The sequence below is a fragment of the Triticum aestivum genome, chromosome 5B (genome assembly GCF_018294505.1).
Source record: "Triticum aestivum cultivar Chinese Spring chromosome 5B, IWGSC CS RefSeq v2.1, whole genome shotgun sequence".
Taxonomy (NCBI): domain Eukaryota; kingdom Viridiplantae; phylum Streptophyta; class Magnoliopsida; order Poales; family Poaceae; genus Triticum; species Triticum aestivum.
Window position 1 is genome coordinate 134717059 of NC_057807.1, and position 10514 is coordinate 134727572.

The following is a 10514-nucleotide window of genomic DNA, read 5'->3' on the forward strand; positions in this document are numbered from 1 at the left end:
GGCAGCGGGGAGTATGGCGCAGCCGGCAACGGCCAGCGTGCGTCGAGGGGAGGCGAGGGCCGGCCGGATTGGCGGCGGGCGACGACCGGCGGCTTGGGAGGGAGGAGGCGGGAGGTTGGGGCGGGAAATTTCCCTCCCGCGCGACGGGGGAAGGGAGTGCGGGCTGGGGTCGAGTGCCCCTCTCCAAGTTTGCCTTAAGAAGACTAGCACAAAATAATTAACAATCGAAAAGGCAAGGCCTCCTATCTGGGAGACTCCTAAACTACTCCTGGTCTTCAGTGGTCTCCACGTAGCAGTAGGCTCCTTTGGGGTAGTAGTAGTCATCGGCGGTGGCCTCTGGCTCCTGGGATCCGATGTCTGGTTGCAGCAACCGGAAAGAAGAAAGTAGGGAAGAAAAGGGTAGCAAAGCAACCATGAATACTCATCCAAAGTACTCGCAAGCAAGGATCTACACTACATATGCACCCGTATCAAAGGGAATCGACTATATAAGTGGACTATACTGCAGAATGCCAGAATAGAGGGGGGAAACCTAGCCTATCAAAGACTAGCATCTTGCAACATCAGAAGAGATAAGAGTAGCATATTATAATATTAGTAAGTATGTTGTAACATCGCCCAGAGATCAATTCCTCGACTCCCAGCGAGAAAACAATCCCGGATCCATCATTTCCATTACATGCATTAGCATCCAGTTCTAGTTCTATCAATCGGGATACAACTCTGAGCGTCCGTTATCGTGGAAACGGCTATTCGAATAGATAATACTTCCCTGCAGGGGAGCACTAACTTACCCAACACGCTCGATCAACGCCGGCCAAACACACCATCAGGTCATGACCAGCCTCAGCCGATCAACACACCGCAGTCCTACCTAGGCTCAACAAAGAGGCCAGCACGCCGGTCTATATCCTAAGCGCTCAGGGGTCTTGGGCCCATAGCCCTTCGCACGCATGCACGTTGCATGGACGCCCGGGATCAGTCCTGGCTGCCTCCTTATATAAGGCAGGTGCTTACACAGGCCACTCGGGCGCGTGTCGCTCAATTGCTGACGTCCGTTGAACTTTCGGTTGATACATACGACGCATAGTGCACATACTTATTCCCATGTGGTGGTTAGTGCGAAAAGGCCAGAGGCCTACGCGGATCAAATATCCAAACCGTTAGTGTCTTGGTAGTGCGCGGTAACAAGCAGAGACTCACGATCATATGACCCCGTCACCCCGTCTCGTGGACTTACGACAAGGGCTAAGAATGTCTGGCCGTGCGAGGTAATTATCTCTCGGTTACCCTCCAGGTCAACCCGACTTCACATCACTCGCGGGTACCCCTCGGGGCTAACCCGATGTCATCATGGTTCTATGGTAAGTCAAAGTAACCATGTGTCCAAAACAGCAAGGGGAAAACCGAGGAATCACCCTCGATGGATTCCCACTCGATGTAACCGTCAAGGTGGACTTGGAGGAATCACCCTCGATGGTCAACACTTGAGGGGTTGCACGGCAGAGTCGTTATCGGGAGTGGTGAAGGAGGAATCACCCTCGATGACCACGACCGAATAGTTACACTACAGGGTTAACATCAGAAGTGCTGAAGTGGTATCACCCTCGGCACTCGATAGTAACTCTGCAGAGTCGTACAACTAAGGGGGTGATGTGCGGTGTCAGGGTCTGGACGTCGATCATGTTGATGGAGTCATCGATCATCAAGCGGGGGCGACTGGAACAAGGAGAGGGGTCTCTGGTGGATCACTAACCAACCTATAATAAGCAGTTTAGGATAAACATGTAAGGTATGAAAGCAGGTAACAAAAACAGGCTATGCATCAGAATAGGATCATACAAAAACAGTAGCCGTTCTAATGCAAGCATGAGAGAGAAAGAAATAGGCAATATCAGAATGATCAAAGGGGGGTTTGCTTGCCTAGAAGCTTTGTTGAGAAGAAAGGGTCGTTGTCGACGTAGTCGATCACAGTGTCATCGACAGTGATCTCGGGGTCTACCGGAGAGAAGAGGGGGAAATATAATGCATAGGAAGCATCACAAAGCATAACATGGCAAAACGCGGTGCTAGGGGTGATCTAACGCAGCGCTAGGTGATACAGACGAAGAGGGAAAACATCCGGGAATGTTTTCCCAGTGTTTGGCATTTTCTGGACAAATGAAAAGAGGGGGTAGGTTCCATGTTCAGCATGCTAGAGGCATGTGACAGATGAACGAATTGCGTATTCAGATTCGTTGGATTTTTCTGAACAATTCATATATAAATTATTTTCATCCGAGTTGCAGATTATTTTCTATGAATTTTCAAAGTTCAAAGGGTTTTCTAAATTATCTTAATTCAAAAATTAAGTATCTAAATACTTTTGTCACATGGGGCTGTGCTAGCCAGGGTGTATGACAGTGGGGCCAGAGGGTCCAGTCAGTAGTAGTTGACCAGTCAATGTTGACTAGTTAACAGGGCCCAAGGGCCCACATGTAATAGACACATATGCTAAAAAACTTAACTAAACAAAAAACAACTAAACAGGGGGGGGGCACTAGTCATAGCGCCACCTAACTAGACCACTAAAAAGCAACAGGGGCTAATCCCCAATTAACAGGGGTGGCCCCTTCGTGCAGTGGCACTAGGCCCGTAGAGGCCATGGACAGGGCGCAGCGAATGGGAGACGCCCGGGGTGAGCGGGCGCAAGGGCTCGACACGGCATGCGCAGCGACAACGACAGGCAACGGTGGTCAGCAGCAGCAGCAGCAGCCAACGGCGGAGTTAGCAGCGTAGCAGGAGCAGCAAGCATAAGTAGCAGCGGCAGAAAACATAAGCGGATGACGGTCAGGAAGCAGCATCGCGGCAGTGGCTGCAAGGCGCAATGGCGACGCTGGGCGAAGTGGGGGGCGGTGGCAGCGACGCAGCCAGGGCGCATGGGGAGTGGGCAGCTACAAGAATACAGAGAGCTCCGGGGACGGCTGGAAAAAGCTCGGGACGGCCTATACGGCGATGGAATGGGGCGGGGAAAGGGGGGTCCATAGGAGGGTGCTACGTCTTGAGCTTGCGTTGGTTTTCCTTGAAGAGGAAAGGGTGATGCAGCAATAGTAGCGTAAGTATTTCCCTTAGTTTTTGAGAACCAAGGTATCAATCCAGTAGGAGCCTCCTCAAAAGTCCCACGCACCTACACAAACAAACAAAGAACTCGCAACCAACGCAATAAAGGGGTTGTCAATCCCTTCACGGCCACTTGCGAAAGTGAGATCTGACAGAGATAGTATGATAAGATAAATATATTTTTGGTATTTTATAATATAGATGCGAAAAGTAAAGATGCAAATAAAAGTAGATTGAAAGCTTATATGATAAAAGATAGACCCGGGGGCCATAGGTTTCACTAGTGGCTTCTCTCAAGATAGCATAAGTATTACGGTGGGTGAACAAATTACTTTCGAGCAATTGATAGAAAAGTGAATAATTATGAGGCATGATCATGTATATAGGCATCACGTCCACGACAAGTAGATCGACTCCTGCCTGCATCTACTACTATTACTCCACACATCGACCGCTATCCAGCATGCATCTAGAGTATTAAGTTCATAAGAACAGAGTAACACATTAAGAAAGATGACATGATGTAGAGGGACAAACTCAAGCAATATGATATAAACCCCATCTTTTTATCCTTGATGTTAACAATACAATACATGCCTTGCAACCCTCTCTGTCACTGGGTAAGGACACCGCAAGATTGAACCCAAAGCTAAGCACTTCTCCCATGGAAAGAAAGATCAATCTAGTAGGCCAAACCAAACTGATAATTGGAAGAGACTTGCAAAGATAACTCAATCATACATAAAAGAATTCAGAGGAGATTCAAATATTTCTCATAGATAACCTTGATCATAAACCCACAATTCATCGGATCTCAACAAACACATCGCAAAAAGAGTTTACATCGAATAGATCTCCACAAGAGAGGGGGAGAACATGGTATTGAGATCCAAAAAGAGAGAAGAAGCCATCTAGCTAATAACTATGGACCCGAAGGTCTGTGGTAAACTACTCACAACTCATCGGAGGGGCTATGGTGTTGATGTAGAAGCCCTCCGTGGTCGATCCCCCCTCCGGCGGAGCGCCAACGAAGGCTCCAAGATGGTATCTCGCGGATACAGAAGGTACGGCGGTGGAAATTGTTTTTCGTTGGCTCCCTGGATGTTTTCGGGGTACATGGGTATAGATAGGAGGAAGAAGTACGTCGGTGGCCACCCGAGGGGCCCAGGAGACAGGGGCGCGCCCTGTAGGGGTGGGCGTGCCCTGTAGGGGTGGGCGCACCCTCCTATCTCCTGGCCGCCTCGATTGCTTCTTGACTTGCACTCCAAGTCATCTAGATCACGTTCGCTCCAAAAATCACGCTCCCGAAGGTTTCATTCCGTTTGGACTCGTTTGATATTTCTTTTCTTCGAAATACTGAAATAGGCAAAAAAACAGCAATACGGGTCGGGCCTCCAGTTAGTAGGTTAGTCCCAAATATGATATAAATGTGTAAAGTAAAGCCCATAAACATCCAAAAGGGGTAATATAATAGCATGGAACAATCAAAAATTATAGATACATTGGAGACGTATCAGAGGGGCTCACCGCGGATCTGTAGGCGTGCTTGGGGAGGCCGGGGGTGAACCGGAGGGATGCTGGCGATGGCGAGACAGCAACAGACGGAGGAAGAAGAGGTCAACGGCATCGTCGACGTAGCTTCCCACCTTGCTCTGATGCCCTGAAGGACGTGGACGAATGCGATGAACCTCTAGGACGTGCCCCCGCACGCCAGGGAGGCCGGTGGACGCATTAACAAGGGCGGGGCAGTGGTGATCGCGCGAGCTCGCGGCCTCGAATTCGAACCAGAGAGGAGGGGGCACAGGATGGGTCGAGGGGAGGAATGGGCGAGGGAGATCTAGGGTTTCTCCGAGACGTGTGTATAGGCTAGGGGGAGCGACGTGGGGGGCATCCACGGCCATGGCGCATGGGATGTGGGCCACGCACCTCTCTGTCTCCTGTAGCGAGGTGGGAGAAGGCCCAGGTTGGGCTGGGCCGCATTTTAGTCAGTGGGCTTAAGTGCACAGTATGCACTTGGCCTTTTGTCTTTTCTTTTTTTGTTTTTCTTTTTCCAGTAGCTTTTGCATTTTCTTTTAGCCACAAATGACTTTGCAAAAATATGCCACTGACCAAACCAAATTCAAAGAAATATTGTGCACTGCCACAAAATTTTTGCAATCAAATTGAAGTTGTTAGAATTTTGCATAAATGGAAAAGCAATTAATTGCTGATTTGGCACTGTTTTAAATTGCTATAGTCCATCTTGGCTGGGAGGTGATGTTGTTTTCCTTAACAATTAAATGTTATGGAATTTTGGGTAAAAGATAAACTATTTTGCAGCAACTTTTGTGCAACTCCAAATTTCACTTGCAAATTGAATTTGATTTTAAAGTGGAAATTTCAAAATATATTTGAATCAAAGGTGATCAAGCACTGTTTAGTAAAATGATTAGCTTAATCACATAGGGTTATTGTAGCATGACACTGGGGGATTTATAGTGAGCCCATGCACCCTACCAAACAATCAAAAGTGGGTCGGATTAGGAACTTTTACCCTCATGCACCCTCCATGCACCCTACCAAACACACCCTTATGCCCCCCCATAGTTTCGCTTGGAAAATCGTCATGGTGTCCCTCACGAGCAGACGCCAGCCAGCCATGGTTGCTATCACGCACCCTCCCAGCTGATTGTTGCAGATTGCAGCAGCTGACTGGTTCGGACCTCCTCTCCCCGCCTCTTGACCGTGCACCACCACCGTTGTAGGGCTCCCATAATGTGTGTCTCCCCATCGATGATGGAGCATTGCTACTCCCGCAGGAGTCATTCTGATTTCCCAAAGAGAAAGGGCAAAGCAGCAAGTAGCAAAATTTTCCTCAGTTAAGAACCAAAATTTATTGAACAAGTAGGAGCTTCTAAGCTACATAGGTCAACAACATTTGCACACAAAACACAAACAAAACTTATCCCAACCTGGCAAGAGGGTTGTCAAGCTCCTTGTCTTGCTAGTTACAAGGTAAAACACAAGTGATGGAGATAGATAATGTTAAATTTGAACGGGAAATAAAATGAGCAATTTTTGTAGAAGAATTGAGCAATGGAAAATAGACCCGGGGGCATAGGTTCACTAGTGACATCTCTCTAAAAAACAGCAATTATCATGGTAAACAAATTACAATTAGGCAATTGAAAAGATTGCAATATTTATGATTATGTTCATTCATGGTATAATCTCATATAGAAATTACACCCTCATAAGTACACCATTAATCCAGTTGCATCTACTACTAACACTCACTACTGCAAGAAGGTCCCAAGACAACACATGTATCGAAGACTATTCGACCAAATTTTGTGTGATGCACAAATCGCAAACGGTAACAAAATATATATATGTGTGCCAGAAAATGAAACGTGCGCGACGGCCCATCCATCGGGCACGATGTTGACATGTCGACCGTGTGTGATAGTGGGCAGACAGTTAGACGAAACATTACGTGTGCGATATGTATCATAATGCGTACGGTGCACTGTCAGAAGTGTGTGTGTTTATTGGCAAACACTTTGTATAAGCGAATTGTTTGCGATGGCAAGGAGCATCCCACACGATACGTGATGCGAGTACTTATGTGTGATGATACGATTGTGTATTGGGAATTGTGTACTCTAACTGGCATATAGTGTAATTAAAATAATCATGCGCGATAGTAATAACGAGCGCGCACGGTTGATGGAACAAGATGTATGCTACCCAAAAACCGGTCCCAGTCCAACCATTAATGACGTGCACCAGCTCGTACCAACCACAGACGCTCCAGCGTTGTCACACCCTAGCTAGTCATGCATTAGAGTGTTGCATCATGTTTATTCTTTCATCAGAAACTTGAAATGGGGATGACAGAACCCCCAGTTCCCTCTGAAACCAATTAGGGTTACTAAAATAATTCTTCATTGAACCTGAAATGCCCTTCTAAAATGTCCATCATTTTAGCCTTGGTTCAGAACCTCTGCCAAAAATGGTGCACACTTTTCTAGGCCATCCTAGGGTTCTTGAGTTAAATCATAACTATTTGAATTTGGGCATTTAAAATAATATAAAATATTTAAATGCTCAAATATCTCCAAACTAAAATGTTTCATGTTGGAAATATTCCAACTATGGACCAGGAGTAGTTTGGTGATTTTTGGAGTTGTCTAGGTATTTTATTTAATTCAACAAAGTTGCAGAAATATTAAATAAAACAGAAAACAGAAAAAAACTAAAAGGGAGAAGCTTACCTGGGCTCCTCCCTGTTCAGCCCAGCCAGCTGGCCGGCCCAGCCCAGCACTGTAGCTCCCCGTCGTCTTCCTCCCCACGCCCCGAAGCTGCTGCGTGCTCGCGCGCGCGCGGCCGCGCGGCCACCTCCTGCTTGCCGACGCCCCCCTGGCCGCGTGGACGACGCCCGCAGCCCGTCCCGATCCCCCCTGCTCTCGCTCACTCTCCCCCGTTTCTCCCTCGCTCTCTCTCGCTCTCGGCCGAACACCACCGTCGCCGCCGTTCGCCGTAGCCACTGACTCCGGCCACCCCTCGCTCCCCCGAGTAGCTCAGAAGCTCCGCCTCGACTCCCTCTTCCTCCCCACCGCTCCACGAGTCCCCGGAAGCCCTGCATCGCCGCCACGTCGCCGTTCCCCTCTTCGGACTCCGACCACCGTCGCCGACGAATTCGCCGTCTCCAGCGCGTCCCCGAGCCCGCTTCGACGCCCACTGCAACCGCGGTGAGCCCCCGAGCCGTTTCCCCCTCTCCTTCCCCTCGTTCCCTCACCGTAGCTGCATCCCCACCTCGGCCGAACCTCCGCCGTCGCCGAGCTCGCCATCGATGCAGCTCCGGTGACCATTTGGTCACCCCGGCGAGTCCAACGCGTTCACAGAACCCAGTAGAGCATCCCTAGCGCCTCACCTTGCTCGACTTCGAGCTCCAGCACCACTCCCGTGCACGACCGAACCCCGGCGGCCGCAGCCGAGCTCGCCGCCGTCGACTCCGGCCACCCCGACCCCAACGGACTCCGCCAAGAGCCGCGGGTCGTCCTCAGCTTCACTCCGGTGGTCGCCACGTTCCATTTGGTGGCCGAAACGACCAAAACCACTATCGCCGCCGCACTGTTGGTCGCCGCCGGCCAGAACTCCGGCGAGCTGACGTGGCCTAGTTGATTAACCACTAACCCACCACCTACAGACGCTGACAAGTGGGCCCCAGGGGTTAGTCAAAGCTAACCAGCCCGGGGTCAACGCGGGATTAGCCCCTGTGACACTGACGTGTGGACCCCACACGTCAGGTTTGACCCGAGCCAGCTCTGTTGACCTGCTGATGTCACGGTGACGTCAGGCTGACGCAGTAATTGAATTTCTGGATTTAAATTAAATCAGGAAATTCCAGAATATTATTTAAACTTCAAAAATTCATAACTTTTATTCTGTAACTCCAAACTAGACAAATAATATATGAAAAATGATCAGAAAAATCCAATCTATCCATCTGTACCATTTTCATGCATGATCAAACAAGTTAAGCTGATGTTTTAATCAGAACAAGAAAAGGCACTTTAAAAGGCCATATTTGAATTTGGAATTTGAATCTTTGATTCAAATTTGCTCAAACACTTCTGGTTTTAGTTGCATTAGCCCAACACACCCATATTGCCATGTTTCATGCATGCATCATATTGTTGCACATTGTTTGGTGATGCCTGTGTATCGTTATCCTTTGCGACAGGATCTGTCCCCGAGGAGTACCGTGATTACCCTAACGAGGAATCGTATCCGTGCAACGAACCATCAGGCAAGCAACCAACCATTTGATCATATCGATACAATCCCATGTTCTCGCTCCTGCTCTCTTTTACTGCATTAAGACAACGCGATTCAAACTGCTGTGTGCTACGGTAGTTGAACCCATTTCCTCTGCATGACCTGTCATTGCCACAGTAACTAGATGAAACCCACTAGCATGTGTAGGAGTTGATTGAGCCATATGTATGTGTTGCTCCTACCTTGCTATGCCTGCTATGCTTAGAGTTGTGTCAGGTCTGGTTCATCTGGGTGATGGGCTAGAGTGAAATAATTATGTCGGTAATGAGAGTGGTGTGATGAACACGATTTGGTAAAGGTATCGATGAGAGGCCATGTAGGAGTACATGGTGGGTTGTTTCATTGAAGCCGACCTTAAGCACTGAGATCTGTATGTGTGATTTAAGATACAGCTACTACCATGCATTGGGCCCTGAAATATGACCCCGCTCGACTTCTTATTCACCCTAGCTCTCTGTCCAGGAGTTGCAAGTAGTTTCTGGTGTTTGTAGCCTACTGGAGGCCGTGGACAGCGCTGACCGTAGGGGTGGGCTGTGATGCGGTAGGTACGTGGCCGGGTGTACCGAATACCCGTTAGGTATCTCGGGAACCCTGTTCACATCGTTCGGGGCCGTATGGGAAACCTCGGCCGGACTCCCTGCGAATGGAACCTGAATAGGCGATAAACCTGGACTAGAGGCTTAAGTGTTTAGGTAGGTCGTGGTCTACACCCACGTCGGCTTTCGCTTGAAGTCTGCCGAGCACATGTCGTGTGCAGACGCTAAGTGGTGGAAACATGTATGAAGAAGTACACCCCTGCAGGGTTATCATGATATATTCGAATAGCCGCGTCCGCGGTAAAGGACTACTTGGTTGCCTATACAGTTCATAGACAAGTAAATGGAAACTACTAAAAGCCTCAAGATAAGTGTGAGTGCCGAGGATGGCTCTTCCGTAGGAAGACGGAGGTGGATCCTCGGTAGTGTATTGAAGTGGTGAGTAGTGGACTCGTGTGCGCAAAACATTTCAAGTTGGTGTATCGTAGGATAGTCTAGCCAAGAGTCAAAGCTAGCTTGCTGCAATAACTCCACCAACCCTTCTTGATACTATGCATGTATGTAGGATCTGATGTAAGTCTTGCTGAGTACCTTTGTACTCATGTTGCTATAATCTACATTTTTACAGAAGACGCTGCAACCCCTTCTGATGGGTTCTATGTAGACGTTGACATCAACGAGTAGGCTAAAGACCCAGGTGGTGACCCTGAGCTTGTGATGGACCACGTAGTATAGTTAGGCTTCCAAGCCTCTTTTATTTTACTAGTTGTCTGTACCCAGACAAAGTACTTCCGCTGTTGGCTTGTATGACTGTATGACTTGTATGTTGGGTCGTGAGACCCGTATCTTTGTGTATGTTATGTATGGCTCGCTGAGCCTTAAATAAAGTACTTGCGTCGTAGAGTCATGTTGTGATGCTTCGTTGTATTTGCACATATCGAGCATATTGTGTGTATGATTGAAATGCTTGGTATGTGTGGGATCTGACTATCTAGTTGTTTATCTTTAGTAGCCTCTCTTACCGGGAAATGTCTCCTAGTGTTACCGCTGAGCCAT